Genomic DNA, 19,329 nt, shown 5'->3' with positions numbered 1-19,329 from the left:
TGGAGGGGAGGATTGGAAAGAACCAATTAGCTAAGGAAGATTTTAAAAACTTAACTATTTTTAAAGTTAGTTTTTAGAAAGTATCTTTGGTAGTGGTTAGAACTGTAATACAGAAAATTGATAGGAAAGGGCGTTTCAGACAGAACAGTAGATGAGATGCTAGAATATTTGGATATTTTAACATGGATGAATTATACTGTTTGACAAGAGTGAGTTTGGGACTTCATAAGAGTCCTGAAAACCACACCAGAAATTATACTTTGATTCTTGATATGCTTATAGCAATTAACATGTTTTAAGTAAGTGAATGTCATTAAACAACATTTTCCCATTATCAAGAATATTTTCCTTATTTTGATTTTAAAGCTAATGAACCTATTAAAAATATCCAACAACATAATTTTTTCCTTGAGTGGATAAAATAGGAAATCATATATGTTAAAACGTATTATAAATCCCGTGGCACATTACAAAATGCTTGTGAAATTTTTTTATACCCATAGCAATGCTATTTTAACAATTTTGTCACAAACAGTCTGACATTGGGAACTAGCAGCCATGTAATAATTTTTCAACATGCTTTATAAAGAAAAAATATTCCCAAATTTGAGGATGTGATATTATAAGAGACTCCAAAATTTCCCTGAACTCATGATGAACCATTCTTCCTCCCTTCTACATTGAAAGGCCTCATAGTTTCTTTCAGAACACACAAAACATTCTTGCTACTGCATTAAAAAAAACACAGGCTGATCCCCCACCCAGTAAACATTTGATGGAAAGAAAACAGCTGGTGTATGAAAGAGAAGCTTGCTCACACATTTCAAGATAACTTCCGACTAGATTCATCTTTAGATTATTCTAACGCACAATGTTTCTGGATTGAATATGAAGCATATTGAGTGTTTCAGGGAGGAATATTTGTTTCTGAATGCCAGGCTCTGTGTTCAGCCTAGCAGAAAGGCCTCTTATCCTTTTGGGCTCCCACAGGCTTGTGGAATAAAAGTGAGTTGTGCATCACTGGTTTGCTGTGGTTTTTGAAACTATATCAAACTGCCTGTGTCATGCTCTTCATTCAACAGATGGAAAATATTGCCTTGCAGCTCAGTGCCAGGAAGAGAGGCCCATTGGGAGAGTTGAATAGAAGCCCAGAGAGGCATACAGGCCATGTGCATTCCAGCAAGGGGTTAACAATCAAGGAAAGTAGGAGTTCACTGAGGCAAGACAGAGAGAAATGGCCAAGCTGCTTTTGTGATTGATGATCAGTGGAATGCAAAGAAAGAAGAGCAAGTAAGCACAGAAAGACATTTCAGTATGAAACACAGGCATTAGTAGATAGTAACTATCACAACGAACTCTGACAATGATTTATAGTGTGGCTCTGAGGCAAATCCATTCATCTGGGGTTGCTAATAACATGCAAAACATGTAAAACCCCCACAAAATATCACAGTACATTACATCCACAACATTTCTTTTGGAATTTGCTGCTTCTTTCAATATTTTAAGTCTTCATTCAATATCTAAACTCATGTATCTAGGCACAATTTCATGATGCCTGCTCGGAATTGCAGTCAATGATGATTTTCACCAAGCAGAATCATCTGCCCACTTCTCACTAACCTCCACGTTTATTGGGCTTTACCTCTTTCTTAAGCCACACTTTAATGTAGCTATTTTTGTATTTTCTCATTTTACTTTCCTTCCTGAGTAGCTCATGGCATCTTAATCCTGCTAAAATTACCATGAGAAAAACAGGTCTAATGAAGCAGTTAGTTTGATGTCTTACAAATCTGGGTGCTGTTGCTCAAAAAAACATGCTCCACTCCGCTAAGAAGACATTACACAGGAAGAAGAAATTTTAATTTATTCCCGTTTTCAAGTATGTGTTTTTATCTATGCATGGCCTTCACATGAAGTCATGTATATATCATTTTTAGAGCAAAGTCCAGGACATATAGCATCAAATTCAGGTAGCTGCTAAAAATTGCTGAACACCCTAATAACTTCCAAAAAGACTTACATGCTTTCTTTTGGTGGAATGGTTTTGTCCATGTTGAATGCCTTTTGTAATGAGGTAGACGGTAGATGGATAAATAGAAGGAGGCTGAATAACTAGATAGATTAGGTTGATATATATATATATATATATAACATGAATATATTGCATATTTTTCTCGTATTAGTTATTTAGTAAGTGCTTATCATGCATCAGATAGTTTACATTTACGTTTACCTCTCTTGATTCCTATTTAACTCTTCAAAATTGGCTTATTTCTTGGCTGCATGTTTTTTAGATATGGAAAAGGAAGTACAGTTTTAAAGTTACAAAATCACTATATGGCAGAGCTTGTTGACCCACTAAAGCAGATAGGAACGCCCATACACTTAATTGCTCTTCCAGACAGCTTTCATATGGTGAAGGGATTGTAAGTATGAATCTAAATCCAATTACATTAAAAGCTCCTGAAAGGGGATAGAAAGGATCTGTTTTTCCCCCTTCTGATCTATAGATTGCATGTTATTGCACCCCTCACTGTTCAGAGCCTTGATGGCCTTATTAACAAGCTCTGGTGCTGGGACTGAAATAGAAGACAGTGGTACCTTTTAGTTAGAGATGTTCAGCCAAGCTCCTTGGGCCAGTCTCTTAACTCTGGGTTTACATACCTTATGCAATAACTACCTAGTTTAACCCTTCCTTTTTCAACATTAATGTTCCTTTATTTGTGGTTTGTTATTTGCTCATTTGTAACAATTCACCTCATCAGGTTAGTGTAAATAATTCAGCCGTTTATAATAAGATATTTCAATCAAACTGTGCAAAGTTAATGTAGAGACATAGAATATTTGCACGACTGATGCAATGTTGTAATCAGTAATTATTATATTTTAACTTTGAAGACAATTTAAAATAAATTCATATGCTATAATTCTAAAAAGGGATTTGGATTTGTTTTTGTTCACTAATCTATTAGTATATCAAGTGCACTTAGGCAGAATATTGACACCTTTTTCAAAAAAGCAACCACTGATAATAAAGTAAATGAAGTTTGCTGTAGTTATGGTCTTTTAGTGGCAAGAAAGAATCTTCATTAAATTACTCCAAGTAATGTACAATTTCACATCAGGATCTGTGTGAATAGGAGGAAAACAGTAAGTGCCAAAATGGCACCAGGTCTCATAGGAACCCAAAACTACAGAACCAGGACACATGGAAAACATGAAGAAAATGGATTACATAGGATTTAAAGTGTCTTTACCTACTTAGAGAACTTTTCTTGCTGTCAAGAGCAGAGATTTTCTGATGTGGACTGTTCTATCAATGGCATCTTCTCTCTACATTAATTCTGTTTCTGCTTCCAAACCTCAATGTCTCACTACAGCTCCAGTGTAAATTTCTTTCCTCTTTTGGCATGTTTATATAACTCCAGGTTAATTTCATATTTTGTAAGTAGACTGTGTCTTCAGCTTTATCTTATAGATTAAAGAAATATAAGTATTATAAACATATCTTTCCGAAAAAAAATGAACTATGCTTTTCTGACAACCAACAGGAGAGAATTACCTTTTGAAAATGCATCCCATAGACAACAATTCACCTGGAGATAGGCAACTCCGGGCTGTGCTAACTCTAAGTTTTGACCACGTCTTGGCCCTTGCTTGGTGCGACTGTAATTCTGTTTTCCTCAGCTCTGTGAAGCATGCATTCTTTTGCAACAACCCATAAAAGCAGAAAAATAGGAAAAGATAACTAAAGATTCAGATCTTTAAACCCTATTTGGCAGTATTTCAGAAAATTACATAAGATACAAAATAATCAATATACCTACTACTTAGGAAGATTTCATTTTCTTAGCCTAATTTTGAAAAGTATAATTCAATGTCTGTAGAGCTGATTTATGTAAGGATATCAATTGAAAAATCTCTTTCAGCCATTCACAGGGAACTTCCTTATTAGAAGCTGCTATAACTCAAGTTATGTGCTGAATAAAACAATGCCTTATTTTGTCTTAGGAATATTTAACCTGGATACCATTACACTATTTTTGAGTCAGTTTTAACATCAACTTTCAGTTTTTTAAAAAAGAACTCCATTTGCTTAAATGACTGGAAGCAGGAAGATGAGTGAATCCAGATAAATTTCTTGGTGTGAATATTGCCAAATATTGCATTTATTTTTATATGTCATTTATTACTATTATTTACTTTATCCCATCTACATATTTCTGTGGCTGAGAAAAGAGATCTAGTTATATAATACCAAACTCTCTTCCCCTTTAGAGAATACAACTGTAAGACTGAAATGGGATAATAATTTAGTTCGTCAAAATTTGTTGCCTAGACCGTATATGTCCTATATGTATAGTATGGAATTTGATTATTTTTCTGAAGAAAATGAATCAGGGCTTATAGACTAATGAATAAAAAAGACTGAGGAAGAAATAAACTATAATATAAACAATGGAAGTATATTAGAGTTAAACATAAATACACAGTATCAATAAATAGTATTGGTGAAGAAGGATCATTTGTTTTCAGGATAGACTTTCCCATGAGATTATGGGAATTTCCTCACAAGTAATTATCCCCTGACTTTCTCTCAATAGTACTGAATGTGTGAGGACATACATTCAAACACACACACAAACACAGACATAGACCTCTGCACATCATTACCACTTTCCTCCTCTGCTCTCATAATTTTTAATTGGGAAAAAAACTTTTTCCAATATACTAGGTAAGTCTGAAATTTAAATCATTTGGGAGAAGTTTTTAATAAATTCATTGTCATGGCAGCAGTAAAGATGAAATAAAAAGATTTATTAAAAAATGCAATCTTCAAATAAAGTCAGCTGATTTGTTAACACACAGTTATAAAATAAGATTGCACCTACAGTTTCGACGGGATGGATAAGGGTCTGAATGTGAATTTTACAGTAGAAGAAAGTGAGCCTGAGGCAACTGAGGCATACAGAGTCTTATTTGATAACATTTTTGGAGAGTAACATTTTTATCATATTTGTGGTCATATTTATCATGTTCGATAACATTTCAGAAGAGAAAAAATGTACACTGCGTCTGCACTTTGTGTTTTGTTTTGTTTTTACCACTTCTCATACACATACCAATGTCCTACATAATGCTTTCTCTATATTGTCTCTATTCTCAATATTTTTATTTTATTCTCAATATGAAAATTCACTTGTATTATCTCTATATTTTACATAAATATACGTATTATGCTAAAAATAAAAATAAATTTGAAAATCTAATAATGGATGTCATGTCTAGGTTTCCAAGGGATTATTAGAAAGCAAAGTTAAGCACAATGTGCTTTTAGCACATATTTTTATATTTACCATATTTCTTGACTTGCCTGTTAGTCATCCTTTCCTGCTTCTTTTTTTAAGACTGAAAGCACTGGGGAGTGTGTGTGTGTGTGTGTGTGTGTGTGTGTAAGTAAAAAGTCTAGAAGAATTTAACAAATCAATATCTTAAACATGAAGAATTATTGAAATGATGACTGAAATAACTAGAAGATTTCATCTACAATGAGGTGTGGTGAGAATTACTATAAATTGGAAAATTATGGTCACCAAGGCTATTATATGCTTTCCTCTATCTTATGACCTAGGAAAAAAATCAACAGAGAAATGGCCTCAAAGTAAACTACATAATCAGAGGAGAAAATGAGGGAAAAATCAATAGCAAGCTAAACCAATATTAATACCACCTGTAGCATTTTGATGTGTTGCTAAGGGTTTTGTGTCTCATTCACATCCTATATCCCTACATGTCCACCATCTTTCTGTCTACCTCTTGGTATAAAACAACATAAATAAGTTACTTTGGTATACAAAGTCTACTACTGACAATAGATTCAATGCATCTCACCTCTCCAGGTGCATATAAGAGGTAAATTACTTTGGCATCATTTCTCTAAGCCCTTTCCATGTTATATGTTAAAACCAGAGTAACTTGGGATTACTGTTAAAAGATATAAAATCTATGTGACAAAGGCATTGCCCTCTGAGAAAAAAGCAGTTAATAACAAATATAAAATAAAAACATTGGAGACAGAGGTAGCTTTTACCACTTAAAATAAAAAAAGAAGTTACACACAGTAAAATCCTGAAACAGCAGTTAATATGTAAGTGTATAGGCAGACAAACATGATTTAATTCATAAAATAAATGCCTGGAGTTTCTAGTGACATTCTTTCTGGTAGAAATGTGATCATCATTATCTCTAATGTCAAAGAACAATGACGATGATATTGATAGTGAATTTAACAAGTTTCAAGTAAATTAATTCTCTTTAAAAAAATGGTTTTGGGATCTTCTAAGAGCAACTATTAAAGAAAACAATGTTGATGTTGATACGTAGCTTGGGAAGAAAGACAAATTCTGAATCTACATTTTTATAAAGTATCCAGATGAAAGTGAAAACTAAAAGTATTACCATTACATTGACAAGTCATAAAATACATAAAATATTATCTATTTGAACAGATCTAGATTATTAAGTGAATTAGTTCACTTTTTAGGCTACTATCATGGCACAATGCTTAAATCAGTGGTTTCCAAAGTACAGTCTCTAGCCTAGATTCATCAGTATCTTGCAGGCACTTGTTAGAAATACTAGTTCTTAGACCCACCCAGACCTAATGAATCAGAAACTGTAGGGTGGGGCCCGGCAATCTATGGTTTAACAAGCCCTCCAGGTGATTCTGAGTCACCATAATTTGCACCATTTACTTAGATAAAACTACAAAGGTAGGTAAATTATTATTTTCAAATTGTAAAAGAGTACTACAAAATATAGAAGCACATTACAGCAGAAACTAATTTTGTGTACATATTTTTCCAAGAGTTCAAATAAGGATAAAGAATAACTGTGTTAAATAATAATACTGCCCTAATTTCAGAGGATTTTACAATATGCATACAGCACTTTTCCATACATTACTTATTTCATTGTCCTGGTAACACCCCCAGATTACTTGCCAAACATATCTTTATAAACATATTAACTTCCTAGAGGTATTCAACTATGCAAAATGCTGAATATCAGCAAAATAATTTACATGGATTAGTGATAAAATGACCCTGCATGCAAGAAAAAAAAGTGACAAAATATGAAAAAATGCTTTAACAGGTATTGCTGTATTTCAAGAAAAGAAGGGTCTGGACATAACTGTTGCTTCTTTTCTCTCTTTTTTCTTTTTCTAATTTTCAATATTTCTAGTCATTGTTGCTTTTCTTCTTCACTTTTTTTTTCTTTTTTCTACATCTGCAATTACACTCAGAGATATCAGCCAGGGCATAATTTTTCAACAATGGGAAAAATTATTATAACCATATTACTAATCTTATATGACCTACATCCTTCATAAGGAGAATTCTGAATGAAGCTTTAACGCTTATGAATACTTTTAGCTCCATGGCCTATTTGTTATCCCTAGGAGGTGGGTATTTAATCTGTCAAACATTTGTACAACACCAAAAGCAGTATGACCTTTGACCTGGGTCACTAAAATTGCACCCCATTCCAGTGACTTTTTGATTTCACCCAGCAGGTCTCATACATTTGCACTGTGCCTTATGGAGCGTTCAAGCAGAGTATGATCTTTGACTTCTGACCACCTGTGTCCCATACTTTTTGTGCGAAAGAAATAAATGACAGACTTGGAGATTAAGTCCAGCACTCCTTTTTTGTTCAGGTGTATTGCCAGCCGAGTTGGATGACCCATGGGTGCCTTAATTTATAATATTTTGTTTACTGTTATAACTTGTAGCAATGCATGTGTTACTGACAAATTATCTTAACATTCTGTGTCACAAATGGTTCTATTCTTTGGTAAGTAGCTATATCAATCCAATAAAAAAGTCTAACATAGTGCACGCACACATGCATATACCTCCTTAATTACGGCATGTGTTTTCCATATTAATGTAATCGTCATTGTTTTTAAATCCAGGATCTGTGACATTTTGGAATGCTTTCCATGCGTGTACAAGTGGGTTGTTTTACCTGTTACTATTCCAGACCTATCCTGAGAATCACATTTGGAGATTCTAATGTGAGCAACTCTCATTTTAGCAGTTCTGAAAATTTCTATGAGAACCAACAAAAAAAGAACCCCACTAAGACAGCACAAAATCTAAAGTTTCTCTTCATTTGTCAATTACTTTCATTCATTCATTGGAGACAATTATTGAACATCTACTATGTATCAAGAGCTACATGAAGCACTGTGGAAAATATGAGTTTCTTTTTTTCCAAGAATTTGATAAAGGAGTTAAGACAGATGCACAAATAACTATAGCATAGGATCAGATTGCATAAGTTTCAAACAAGAGATGCAGCAATAGTTGGCTTGGCTAAGAGAGATGAGGAAAGGCTTCATGGAGGAGGTGGCATTGATCCTAGGACTTGACTGATATAAAATATCAAGAAATATGTATAAAGGAAGAGAAAATAATTTCAGTGGGAATGAACAGCACAGATTGTTAAAGGGGGGGACAACTAGTCTTGTTTAGGAAAATAGTCCATATTGAAGACAAGAGAAGAAAAGTAGTGAGACAACTCGAGAAATACAGAGGGAGCTGGATTAAGGAGGGTATTAAATGTCATGCTAAGAATTTTTAACTTTATAACAATAAGGAGTTAAGAGTATCAGATTTTTAAATCAAGGAAATAAATTTTTATCAGAGATTTTAAAATAAGATTGTATCAGTAGAAGATATCACCATTATTGGAGTCACATGAAGCTGATTCCTATTTCCAAATCGTAAACTCATTAGTGATATGAAGGAGCATGTTTCTCATTCTTCTTGTGCCTCAATTTCCTCACCTGAAAAATTCAGGTTGCTTTTGTATCAGAGTTGCTTTGAGAATTTATCTCAAAAGATCAGGTTTATGTGTAAATAAATGAGCTCAGTTCAATTTTTTACAATTGGGAAAAGAGGAGAATTAAGTACTAATTATATTGATTAAAATACTGTGGTATCCTGTGAACTCCATCTGCAGTTATCTTTTTGTTTACCCTCAGCCTCACTTCATGTCATTAGGTTTTCCCTTCACCTGCCACAGTTTGAAATGGTTATGAATATCGTGCCCCCTTCTTAACCAAAGGGAAGTTTTGCCAAACGATGCTGTCAGAGGAGTTGCTTGAAGGCATACGTAATTCATAGAATGAAATTTATGTTCTCTAGCAAAACATATTCAGAAAATTATTTTACTTAAAAAAGAACTCCAATTTGTTAAGATACAATTTCTTTTAGTTACCCCTTAATGTTGTTAACATTATATCCATTGTTTGGTGCTCCATAAAGATACTCAGAAAAACATACTAAGAAACCCATATATAAAACCTTTTGTATTGCCACAATAAAAATTGGGATGCAGGTAATTAGTGATAAAATAGTGGAAAAAATTCAAAATGCCCATGCTATTCCCAACGGCAATGAATGGTTTCTGTATGAATAATGACATGTACACAAAATGAAAAATAACTTAGTCATTTTTAAGAAAAAGAGTGATGATAACTGCATCCCAGTATGATGATAAAACATAATTTCAGATGTTGTGGCTTTCGACCAGAGGAGGCAGGATCCTGAGCAAGGGAACTCTCTGGTGGCCAGAACTGCTGAGCACACATTCTGAAACCAAGACACTAAAGCTCGATGAGTACTCTGAAACACCAGGAAAGGCTAAACAAGTTTCCAAATTGAAAACTCAGAATTTTCTCTATTTGCTTTACCTGAAATTTAAATTATGTATGACAGGATTTTTTTAGTCTTACCAACTAAATTGGGGAGAAGTAGCAAATACATTTTTGAGACAAATGAAAGTTGCTTTTCTTTCATAACATTGACCATAATGTTTGTTCATGAATGTCTAAAAAAGCGGAAAAGAGGGCTTCCAAGGGGCTGTTACAGGAGGCATATGCAGAAGGGGCTTTGTCTGTATGAGGGTCTCAAGGACAAACTTGACCACAGTCGTAAAGAGACAGCCACAAAAGCCGTAAGTTGTATGGATGGTTCTTTCAGCCCATATTCTGTCAGCCACAGTGGATGAGGAATGCCCTTTGAAATTTAACAACCAGCACAGTAAATTCCAACCAGGTGCTTTATTAAATCTTCTTAAAACTTATTCATATTTTTAGATTATTTACCTTTTGAAGATACCAATTCCAGAATGTTTCCACTGGAATTTTTACAGCAGGTATGTTGCATTTATTTAAAGATAATTCACTTATTTTTCCCATGTTTATTAAACAAATATGTGCTATATACATACATATACACATGTGACCACAGAACAACAAAATGCGCAACAAAATGAGCAACAACCACAGAACAACCACAGAACAACACACAGAACAACCACAGAACAACAAAATGAGCAACATTATTACAACACTGAGTTGATATGATTCCAACTGAAAGGAAAAACACTCAACATTTTAGTTTCTTCCACCCTTATTATCAATAAACACTAAACGTTCCTTATGTATTTTTTAATCCTGAAAATAGCTTGTGAGTCTATCCTTTCCCTTGATTGTTTCCTTGTACATCATCTCAAATTCTGGGTATGCATATTTGGATATAATTATAATATATATTTACAACGGATTCAAAAGGATTTCTTTACCTTTTAAACTAAACTGATTTTATGAGGAATCCAATGTATTGCTCATCCCTGAGGTAAGATAAGTCAATTTTGTTAAGACTTAGGTATTTGTTTTAACTGAGTCAAATAGCTGTTTCTGACAAATTTAAAGCAACCTTGGGCTTAACAGTCAAATATGACATTTGAAACAAGGAAGTTGTAAATCCCTCTCTACTCCACTCAGATCACTGCTGAGCACTGTGCTTTTAGAGAGACATCGATGAATTTGAGGTTTTTGAGAAAAAGGAGGTATAGTTGATAAGGGGATTCAAAATTATGCTCAAGGAGAACTTTGTATGAGTATGGCAAAGAAGCTGATAGGGCCAACTATTCCATGTTTCTATGAACGAATAATATGCTTACATAATGTATATAAAGAAGTTCCATGATTTCTCAAATTTATAATTCAAAATACCATAAATCAAATTAGAATTCAGAATCTAGCTATATTGCACAAATAAAATGTAAATGATAGCTTCACTCATTTTGGGTAGGAATTATTATTTTTTTCATCCCTCTATATAAAATGGAATTTTGATACTCTTATAGAAAATTGAACGTTTTACAGGGTCTCAGATTTTATATAACCTGTGGGTGCCTAGATTTTGCAAAGCAAAATCTATTATTCTGTAAAAATCTCTAGAATATAAGGATAAGAAAAGAGTTTGATGACATTTGGCATGTCTTATATAGTCATGTTCTTTTTTTAAGTTGACACTTTTCAAACTATGCTTTTCAGAACTAAAGTTTCAAAGGAAGTCCTTAAGGGAATCTTTGGATGGGTAAGTGAAAATGAAGGGAATACCCCATCCCTACAGCAAGATTTGATTTAGAAAAATGCATTTCGCCACATTATACTTACGTGTTTATATACACACGGTGAAAATGCTGTGCATTTTTTAATAATCATTTTTATAAAATATCTCCTTATAATCAATATACATTGTTAGTATGATTTTTACCAAATTTATCTTAGGTCTTTCAGGATACTCACGAGAGGCTATATAGTATGTAAAAAATGACTACATTTTCATTCCATGTTTTGTGTACCACTTGGCATCACTCAGGGAAGAGAGAGGTAACATTTCTCTTGTACTAGCTCTTGGGCAAGAGCAGTTCCAAGAAAATGTGATTAGCTGTAATCTAGCCTCTTTCATTGCACTTGCACTTTTGAGTATCCTCTTGATTGCAAAAGCATAGGAATTGTACTACAAACACTATGATCTTTGCTTATTGAGATATAAAAGTATTTTACAGTAGCACTATTGAAACTTCCATTTTTAAAAATATTAGTTTTCCACGTAGTGTTATTGCATAATTTCATTCATTGTATACACAGATTACCAGGGTCTACCTTATTTGGTAGGTGTAAGAATTTAATACCTAAAGGACATAGACCTTGCTATGAAAATATTAAAAATAAAATAAGGGAAGTAAAAAAAATCAACAGAAAATTGTAATGTGCTATGATAAGTTCCATAATGAAAGGATATGGAAGAGACCTCTAATTCAGATTAAAGGGACAAAAAAAGCTTCACAAAAAGAGGGACATAATTTAATTAATAGTAAAATATACCCCAGGAAGTAGAAGAGCATTCCAGGCAGAAGGAGAATGTGGTAGAAAAAACACATGTGGATTTGTATGGTTATAAGAAAGAATACTACAAGTTAGAGGGAGATGAGAAATAAGACTAATAAGAGATAAAAGATCATGAACTTTACATCAAGCGAGAAGTTTGAATTTTATCATATAGGATAAAATATTTAAATATCTCAAGCAATGAGTATGACCGTGGAGTTGGAATCATGAAAGTTTGAGGAATCTTATACAGAAAAAAAAATGAACAGGGCTTGGATATATACGTACAGTGTGACAAAGAGATGTTAATAAAGACACCTCTTCCTTAATGTTTTTAAACTAAGGTGAATGAGTAGATGCTCTCGGAATTATAACATTCCACTAGAACCACTTAATATGTGCCATTAAAAATATCTTCTTGACAGGTATGGTGTCTCATACCTGTTATCCTAGACCTTTGGGAGGCCAAGGCAAAAGGATCACTTAAGTTTAGGAGTTTGAGGCCAGCCTGGACAACATATTTAGAACCCATCTCTATGAAAAAAATAAAAATAATAAGCTGGGTGTGGTGGCGCATACCTGTAGTCCTGGCTACTTGGGAAAATGAGGTGGGAGGAGGATTGCTTGAGCTCGGGATGCCGAGGCTGCAGTGAGCTTCGATCATGCTATCGCTCTCCAGCCCAGGCAACAGAGCAACACCCCGTCTCAAAAAAATACAAAAATCCCCTAAAATTTTCCAGGGAGGACTTGTCACTCCAGTAAAATATTTTGTTTCCTTTATGCCACTTAAACAACAGGTACCATGCCTTTTCTTAACCAGACTATCTACATCCTTTTCTCAAAAACGCACCCTTCCTCCCTAGCTGGAGCTCATCTCCGTGAAAACACACCTAGCCATCTAAGGAAAGCACATACTGTCATGATGTTAACCAACCTTCAATTTCTAACACAGACCCACCGCTTTCTCCTCATGTTTGTTACCTTTGCTTTGGCTTCAAAAGTCTTCATCGGTTTGCCCTTTTCTTAACCACATTGTTCCATTATAACTCTCAATTATTTCTTCGTTTCACTAGTTACCTGAACACTAGATACTTTTCTCACACATGTGGCTGAAATAAGTATAAAACTACTTCTGGCACACCCATTTGATTGGATAATTTTTCATGCTTTCACTTTATTTTTCTTCAAAAGCTTTTATCACCACAACTAATAAAAACAGTGAATACTACTCAGGGAAATGTTCTAATACCTGCAAAAAAAAATTTTATAGTCTATGAAGAAATATCTTCTCTTGAGTTTCCACCTAAAATATTCACATATCTGTGCAAATATAAAATCAGCTGTGGGTAACTTTCTGTATTCATTCAATTCCTTACAGTTTGTTTAGTTTCTTCTGTAATGCTTAAATTTATTCCACAGCAAATCCAAACAAAAACAAATATTTCAAAGCAACTTCATAAAACATATGCCAAAACAAAACAAAAAACCCAAAAATATTTCTTTATAAATAAAAAAGACCCGAATGAATTGAGGAAATGTGTATAGATCTGAATTCATTTCTAAGAAGTTTCTCTCACTTATTCCTGAATGCTCACTTGGATTAATAAGATATTTTCCATTTTGCTTTCAATTCATTGGAATCTCTGAGGTGGGAGTTTGGGAGTTACCAGTTGCCCAGGGACAATCTGACTGAGAAGCTAGCATGAGTAGGATTTTGGAGGGGGCCTAGCAAAGGTCAAGGACCCCTGCTGAGTCATAGGCCAGTGAATGACACATCAAGTGACTTGTCCAAGGCAATTTTTGTTGTCTCTAAGCCCTGAAAGAAGACACAATATCATTTCCCATTATACCCACTACCCATTTACCATTGCCCTGACAGGTTATTCTTTTCATGTCCCAGAACTGACAAAAAGTTTCTCTTTTCTTCTAAAAGAAGAATAGAAAAAGAGGAAGGGACTACTCCATTTAGAGATAAGAAATGTTACATTACAAAAACAAAAAGAACAAAAAGATTACAAAAGGGTATAATAATGGAAGCTTCCAAAGGATCTTCACTTCAATATAGGCCAAGCTGTTCACTGTCTTCCTCTAGCTTGATTGGCAGGGTAAATCTTCCCTGTTGATAAAACGAATTCCCTCAGAACTGACTATCTAAAGTGTGAGTGTAGCAGAAATCTTTCTCTGGTAACATTTGGTAATGTCTATAGAGGAGCTATTTCTATCGTAACTTCTTAAAAGCGAAATATATAAATTACACTCTAACTGAATGCATTCACTGTGCCAGGCAGTTCTTCATGATCGTTTGTATGACATATGCTCTGTTGTCCTTGCAAACATTAATTTATTAAGTGTTTATAGATCTATTTCCTGAAAATAAAAGGCCTTGAGGCTTCTCAAAAACCACAGGGCACTTGATACGTTTTCTATAAACTGGTGAGCTATTGCAGCAGCTTGACTGTTGCAGAATTGGAGACAGGCTGTTTTAGAAGTGAAGGACAATGCAGCTGTTTGGAAATATTTGTAGTGGTGTTAGCTCAAATCATACAATATGCAAAATTTGTCTTTAAAATAGAAATGAATGAATGAATGGATGCATGAATGAATGGATGAATGTATGAATGAATGAATGAATGAACACCTTAAGAAATTTTACAGATGACTTACTAGACTACCTTTATGGATGATTAGGGAACAATTAGCAGTTCCAGAACATTTTTAGTGTATGTCTAGCAGAGGTATAGAATTAATTGCTCCTTCATGCTTATACCACTATTTTGATGGGATAGGACTCTCAATTTGAACAGAGACCTCATTAGAAAGTCTCCCAAACCATTACATTGTTATGTGTATAATCCAGGTCTCTATCCTTTAACTTCCTTCTCTGTATTATGTTAATTTTTCTTCCAAATAATTTAAAGCATTGTGTGTTTTCCACCTTTTGTGACTCTTCCTATTACCCATATGGGAGAGGAGTATGACAAAAGAGGAAGATGAGTCACTAAGAAAGGAATTGATGTCCCTGACCTAAACTTTCCCTTCTTCTCATTGCATATAGTCTGCCCTTCAGACTATCTCAACACTCGCATGGCTCTGATAACCACGTACACTCTGAAAACGCAGAAATCTACATTTACAACTCTACTTTTTCTCCTGAGCTTCAGATTACTGTACTAAACTGCATACAACTCATCTATGCCACAGGCATCTCAAAATAAACTGGTTTAAATATCCATTATGTTCTTTCATTAGTCTATTGTCCTGCTCTAATCCCTAAGCCAGGAAGTAGGGCCAGATTCTACTCCCACCTGTTGCCCTGTGTACATTATTAACCATGACCACCCCTCTGCCCTCCGTGAAACACACATATCCGCTTACCTTCACCTCTGCTATCACTTCCCTAATCCAGACTACCATCATCTTTCACTTAAGCCCAAGTTTTTGCCCACTTTCCTAGTTATGTACCCTGTTTTCTTCCAATCTATTTGCTACATTGCAACACAACCTTTCTATAACTATGCTTTTCATGGTTTACAGTTCTTCAATAGCATCTCCCTAGCCTTTGAGAAATTTCAAACTCTTTGACCTGGTTTAGCAATGTGTTTACAATCAGAGAGCCCAGCTTGCCTCTTTCATCAGATCCGTAACTTCTTCCCTAAATTCAACCCCAACAACATAGACCTTTCTCCAGTTCTTTAGAATTACCACACATTCTCTAAGTCTATACTTTCATATTATCCTTGGATGAAATATTCCCCCACTGTTCATGTGACTAATTCCAACTCATACTTCGGATTTCAATTTTGAAGGTTTTCCTGACACAAATCTCATCTGAGCTCCTAACCTAGACTTTCTTATCGTCATACAAATAATGCTATATTAGAGTTGGTTTTACTTATCCAAATTTGGCCTGTAAGTTCCAGAAGGATAAGAAATGTGTCTGTCTTTTCAGCACCTAGCAGCTAGAGTTCTTATCACTTAGTAGTTACTCAATATATTTGGGTCGAATAGATGAAATTTTCAGGGCACACAAAGTCCAGACTATAATTTTAGTCCTATTATAATTTTAGGTTAGTTAATTAGGTCAAAGGTAAAATAAGGCAAGTAATAAAATCTATTTTTAAAGATGTAGGGAAACAGATTTTCAAAATGGGTTCATATGACTTTCAGTTGCCCTCTCTGAGTAACTCAGAAAGGCCAGATACCAATTGGTAGAAGGTTCTTCCACATCAGAATTTAGTAAAACCCAACCTATCTATAAAAAGTGACTTTTATCTTTTTATTTGTCATCATTCCCCATTTTAGTAGGAATATTAAATTAAAATTAAATTTTAAAATCCTTCCTAAAATTTCTTTCTGTTGGTACTGTTATTCTTGCTCAGACTTTTTAACCTAATCAAGATTGATTGACTGAGCCTTCCGCCTCTGAAGATCTGGAATCTGTTTACTGGCAGTTTACTGGAACAGAGCCTGAGTTATCCTTACCCACTTGACATAAGTAGCCGTAGCTGTGTGGTTTCAAATTGCACTAGTGCTGATTTACTAATGGAATTGGATGGGTGGATTAAACTTTATCAAGAAACTATTGGGTCTGATCTAAGAGCTAAGCACTCTATAATCTTATATCTCATCAAATCCTACCTTTCACTAACATTAAAATTTGGATAAATGCTGTTCAAAGCAACATATGACAGTGAATGACTGAAGTGCTGGTTCTATCATGACAGAGAACTTTTATTGTATTTTCCTATCTGATTATATCATATTCATTTACACAATATTATTGATAACAAGCTGATTTGCATTTCTTATCTCTTCTCAAATATGGATATATAGATACTGATACAGATACATGGATATGGATACAGATATAGACATAGATACAGATAAAATGGTGGTTTACTTTCAATTCATCAATTTCCCTAAACTATTAATAGTTTACTGGTATGCTTTATTTATATTTACTGGTATACTAAAAGTATTTAAAGTTATCAATATTTAAAAAACATTTCTCCTTTGAGAATTCATATTTTTAAATGCATCATATTCATAAAATATAAGTAAATGCTTTAGAAAATATTGCAAAACCTCATGTGCAATTCTTGCTTTTGAGGTAACAGTTTCTAAAACTAAAAATGCCTTTCCTTCTTTTAAATGTGGCCTAGGCCTTAAATTTGTAGTAGCAAGGTTGTTTGCTTTTTTTTTAAGAAATTGTAAGGAAAACCAAGAGTTCCTCTTTATAATGTTCACTTACACAGCAAGAGATACAAATATATATTTTAGTGGCCTGGATTTTTAGAACAGTTCATTAGTGCCATTTAGCAGGTAATATATATTCTGCCTAAAGAAGTTTACGGGTTTTACAAATAATTTCTTCCTCCCACACACCAAATTTAACAGTTTTATAGTCCTTTACAACTTCCACCCCTTTCATGCACCTTGTCATTATACCAGGAGCCAAATTTTAATGATTTTTGTTGCCTCTAGCACCGTATACATGGTTAGAAATGATGCATCTCAAACTCTGATTATTACCAAACTTTACTGATGGGAAACATGTCCATTGAGTAAGTAATAAAGATGAGTGAGATTTTATGCTGTTTTACTGCCAACAGACCATCAGAAACAGAGTTCAGTTCATATAAAAACAGTCATCAACCAAACAAGTCAGGATGGCTGGCAGCCTTGGTAAACATGTAAATGAACTTGATAACCCTCTCTGTTTAGAGAGTTCATGTAAAATACTCTCCTGCTTGCTTTATTTGGCTTGTTTTAAAATGTCAAGGGGTTTGCAATGAGGCCATTAGCTTCTAAATTCCTAAATTAACTAAATGCGTATCATGGTGACTGACCAGGACCTGAAGCATGACACCCGATGACTCTTGAGGAAACCTGAGAAATGCACAACAGAATCTAAAGTCTTACCAAGAGTTATGTATATGGCAGCTAAAAGAAAACATTACTGGGTTTCTACAACTACTGAGGAATGCCCTTCAAAAAATATGAAGAATTGTTGTTATGATAATGTATAACAATGTGATAGTAATAACAAATAATATTTATTGAGTACCTAGTATTTGCTAGATCCAAGACTGTCTTCATATGAATTCATATAACCCTTACAACACTTTAATGTAAAGAATTTTTTTTTTTTTGCATTTCACAGATATGTAACACTGAACATCAGGAAGATTATCTACCCTGCTCAAGGTCACATATAAGCTTTGAATACAGAGCTGGAGTTCAAACCCTGGTATGTTGGATTCCAACTCCTCACTACATAATGTATACCACATAGCACACACAGACATAATTTACATTTTATTTATTTTTAAATTTAACCTCTTATATTAATCATCTGAGTCTTTTCTGAACCTCTGCATTTTATAGTAAATGGGACAAGAAAGGACAAAATTGAGTAATTCATAATTAATAACAGGTGACTGTGCCATGGACACATTTAGTTGCCCCCTTCAAGGCTCAGTTGGTTCTAGACAAAATGAGAGAGCAAAGGTTTGAATTTGAGCCCCTCCAAACTTCATTTTATACACAGATTCCCAACACCTATCTTCCAGAAGGTGCCTATCCTTCAAGATATCTCTCACTGCCACCCGACTGCACAGGGTTGGACAATAGTCCAAACTTATAATAGACTTTGGGGACTTGGGTTGAAGAGTGGGAGCAGAGTGAGGAATAAAAGACAACAAATATGGTGCAGTGTATACTGCTTTGGTGATGGGTGCACCAGGATCTCACAAATCTCCACCAAAGAACTTACTCATGTAACCAAATACAACCTGTACCCCAATAACTTCTGGAAAAATAAATTTTTTTTTAAAACTTAATGTCTTCTTTACATAGCTTTCCAACAGCACAGGTTACACGTCTGCATTGTCTTTGTGTCACTCTGTGACATCTTCACTGGAAATTTTTTCTATCTGTCAAAACTCAATTTCTATTTTATCTAGTGAAAGGAATGACTGCTGCCTTCATAAGACTTTTTCAGAGTGTACTAAGGTGCTAATAATTGCAAACCATTTTTGTCTGATTTTCCTTGCCAAAAAGCCTGTTTTTTC

The 19,329-nt window shown here is 34.3% G+C and overlaps 1 protein-coding gene across 19 annotated transcripts in view; it reads left to right on the top strand.

Moving 5' to 3' along the window:
- The window catches only part of CAB39L (calcium binding protein 39 like), a 216,759-nt gene that overhangs the window by 62,088 nt on the left and 135,342 nt on the right, over positions 1 to 19,329 (top strand). For 10 of the 19 annotated variants that reach the window (XM_055359869.2, XM_055359865.2, XM_055359870.2 and 7 more), the window contains one exon: positions 18,420 to 18,506. The exons of 8 other annotated variants lie outside the window; for them this stretch is intronic. The gene's annotated coding sequence lies outside the window, so the exon portion shown is untranslated. Of the gene's footprint in view, positions 1 to 10,171; positions 10,231 to 11,416; positions 11,460 to 18,419; positions 18,507 to 19,329 lie in introns of all 19 variants that reach the window. One more of the 19 variants, XM_063697381.1, reaches the window with a different exon arrangement.

The sequence above is a fragment of the Gorilla gorilla genome, chromosome 14 (assembly GCF_029281585.2).
Source record: "Gorilla gorilla gorilla isolate KB3781 chromosome 14, NHGRI_mGorGor1-v2.1_pri, whole genome shotgun sequence".
Lineage (NCBI taxonomy): Eukaryota > Metazoa > Chordata > Mammalia > Primates > Hominidae > Gorilla > Gorilla gorilla.
Note: the sequence above shows the minus strand (reverse complement) of the source record. Positions and strands in the feature narration are given on the sequence as shown.